Source organism: Myotis davidii, unplaced genomic scaffold (assembly GCF_000327345.1).
Source record: "Myotis davidii unplaced genomic scaffold, ASM32734v1 scaffold875, whole genome shotgun sequence".
Lineage (NCBI taxonomy): Eukaryota > Metazoa > Chordata > Mammalia > Chiroptera > Vespertilionidae > Myotis > Myotis davidii.
The window spans coordinates 433,902-437,815 of NW_006286244.1; positions in this window are offsets into that span (position 1 = coordinate 433,902).

Genomic DNA, 3,914 nt, shown 5'->3' on the forward strand with positions numbered 1-3,914 from the left:
CAGTGGAGGACTTGGGGATCATCATGAAGATAAATCGGGATTACAGATTTTGACACTTACAAAAAATTGACATTGTGTTTTATCTTTCAAACACTTAAGTCCATATAAAATGAAGCAATTAAGACTTTTGCATTGATGTGAAACAACTCTAATATAAAAGAAAAATGTTTGTTCAATGAACAAGGACGCCAAAATACCTATATGTTGATAAAACAAGAAACCATGGTTCCAATCACATTTACATGTTTAGAAATGATTTTTAATTAGTTATGGTCTACTGACACCCCCACCAAATCTTTAAGTATTTACTATGTACAGGATGCAATGCTAAGCCTTTTACAGACATAAGTCCATGTAACCCTCTCAGCGTATCTTTCTATCTTAAGTAGAGAAACCAAGCTTAGATCGTTTAAGCAAGGTGTCTATTTTAGATGTTTTAGAAATAAGATAAAAATGAAGCTATAACACCTAATAAGCCTTTCTCTTACCCACCATCAATTATAATTTTATAGATAATTTAATAATTAACAATATACGCTTTATATTATGGCAAAATTTCTAACAAAATTGGTTGCTATTGGTAAAAACTGTTATAGCAATGTGATGAATTTCATTCCTATCTAACTTGAATTATCAAATAAGAATTATTTTAAATAAAGTTTACTTAAAGATTGGAAAGATCCACATAAATGCAAGCATTGGGAAACACATCTTAGGGTATAGCTGTAATATCATATACTTTATGTAAAGAAAAGTGCATGTATTATTTGCACAAAGGCTGTGATAAAATAAATATGTCAACAGGGGTAAGCCATGGATCTGCTTTTCTCACTTTTGTAATTCCATGTGTTGTTCAAAGGTTTGTCCTGGAAGTTGGGAACTATTCAAGTGGGTAATTGAGTTTAGGGGAACTCAAATGATAGATGGAATCGGTGTTAATTAAAGTCCTTGCCTGGGGCCTTTGAAGTGCTCTCTGGGAGAAAATGATGCCCCCCCACCCCAAGCAGTCATGGCCATTTTTTCTAATATCTTGTTCTAAAATGTAGAAAATAAGCTATTATTCCGTTTCCTTTCTAAAAATGATTCACAACCCAGGGATGTAACATATAGCAAGACCTTTTCATTCCCAAATACACCATCACATGAACTATCTCCAGAAAAATCCTTTTCCAAAAATTAGAGTGGACCACCTCAAAACCAAGGGACATTCCGACTTGGTTGTGCCCAAGAAGCATCGCATTTTTATCTAATTTTAGAAACTTTGGAGCTTAGCCATAACCTTTGACTACATTTAAACATTTTTCTAAAATAATAAAATTGATTTCTCTTCAAAACCAGCACAACGTACTAGATACAAAAGCTCAAAAAAGAGTGAGAAAAGAGTATGCGTGCAATGCACACCTGTGGTTCCCAGAGGGATAATATGCGTTTTCCATCAAATGATACTTTTAGGATTTACTGGAGATGAACTGTAGCTAACTGGATTTGACATTATGAGACATAAAGAACAAAATGTTGAAAGCTAAGTCATTTCATAGACTGTGCCTGGATCACTTTGCCAATTGTGACTGCCGCCTGGGTTGCTGGAGTGGTTCCATTCAAGCTGTTTAGAATTTATTTCTCATCGAGGAACATATTATCTTTCAGCAAACTTATTTTTCCTTTAAAGTATCAAGTTTAATTTAAAGTCAATTATTTCCATTTTCTTTGAATTTAATAATAAAATATTATTCAGCAAATTGCAAAAGAATGTTAACTGATATACTTCTTTGTCTTGTCGATTTGGAAGCTATATTTTTTCCCCTGAGTTTACCCTACTCAGTTTGATTCTTCCCTTTGACTCAACTATACCCTGTATCCATATTTTCCATTTAAAAAAGTAGCTCAGTGGTTAAGATTTTTGCATGCAACTTCTTTATTCATGTTGATAGCAAGTTTTTGGCCTTATTAGGAAATTATAAGTCAAACAGTATTGCTACAAATATCATTCTAACATGTAGAGCTAATAAAAATCTACAACAAAGTACATTCATGATAAAGTAACAGAACTAAGAACAACTAACCGATACAAAGCAAGAATGTCTGCAGTTGGAAACCATACCATGTAACAACGTAATAACACCATGAAGGTAATAACACCGAAGAGAAATCACTCTTTTGGAAAAGGAGGCCGGCAATGGGAGCTTGTGCATTGCACAGTAGGAGCTTTGCAGCTAGCCACCCACTATGCGGCATGTATATTGTTTATTAAAATACTGAATAGACATTGCCAGGAGATTATGGGTCAATTTGAATTCTTTTATGACTACCAAATTTCATATTAATTATCCATTTGGTTACTAGAAAGTTCACCTCAATCATCAATCATCATGTAAGTCAATGAGATTGTACTTTACTTCCCATTAGGAACAGGAAGGAGAAACATTTTGAGAATTTTTCCCATTAAAAAGACGCCAGGCTCCTGACAGTATTGAAATAATGCTGCCTTAGTCACCCATGTAGCTCTCGCTCCCTTTCTACAAAAGGAGAAACATTTTGAGAATTTTTCCCATAAAAAGACGCCACAGGCTCCTGACAGTATTGAAATAATACTGCCCTAGTCACCCATGTAGCTCTCGCTCCCTTTCTACTTGTAATGTGTTACTTAACTGGTCCTGACTGGGAGACTTTTAGGTTAGGTTAGACTACGTGTTTTCCAAACTGGGTTCTTCAGAGAACATAAGACAAAACAAACAAACAAACAAAAAGGTATTTAAATGAATCTTTAGTGGCACCAATAAAAAAAAAAGTACTGACCTTCAATGCACTAATACATGAATTTAGAGCATATTTTCTTTAAAGGAGAATGAATATGCATTACCAGCAGATTCCATCTAAACCCCATGTGGCATCACAAACTTTTTTCACATCCTGTGGATGAAGGAGCTAGTTCAAGTGACCTCACTAACAGGTGGTGAAGTCAGAATCGAGTATCGGTTATCTAAAAGTTCCATGGTCTGGCATATTTCACAATTTCAGGTGTAGGCAAACTTTGCAGACAATAGGATCCAAAAGACACAAAGTAGTAGGGGAACACATAAGGAATAACAGAAAAATCAATACATGAGACAGAAAAGTACATTCAGATGCAAGGGAGTTTGAAGACAATTTTTTAAATTCAGTTTATAATGTTGTCAAGGTCAAACTTGCCTCAATGCCGTGAATATTCTTATCAAATGGTTTTAACCAGCTTGTGGGATCAAAGGTTACTCGAAGATGTAGGCAAACTTTGCAGACAATAGGATCCAAAAGACACAAAGAAGTAGGGGAACACATAAGGAATAATAGAAAAATCAATACCTGAAGACAGAAAAGTACATTCTGATGCAGGGGAGTTTGAAGACAATTTTTTTTAAGTTCAGTTTATAATGTTGTCAAGGTCAAACTTGCCTCAATGCCGTGAATATTCTTATCAAATGGTTTTAACCAGCTTGTGGGATCAAAGGTTACTCGAAGATTAGCCAGCCTGCGCTCTGGGGGAAGGAAGCATTAGCAAAGTGTTTTCATCGTGGGCTCGATGAAAGGAAGGTCCTCAAAGTCCATTTATACTTGAACATGAAAAGGCCCTTCTTTGAAGTACTTCCTGATGAGATGCGACTTAGTTAAATATTCTTCCAAACTGCTCTGCCAGCTTTATACCCAGAGGAGGAGCAGGGGTGGGACCAACCAGCACGGAGTTCCTGAACTAACAGCTTTATGCCCCTGTCAAGTACAGAATATGTCACTGAATTGTTAGATTCTATCAGTTCTTCCTATGACGACAGTGATATTTTATCTATTCTTTGATATTTATGGAATGGTATGCTTTGAACTAAGGCAGTGCATCAGAAATGCATATATTCACCAGCGCACAAATTCTGTTTTAACTAATTTGC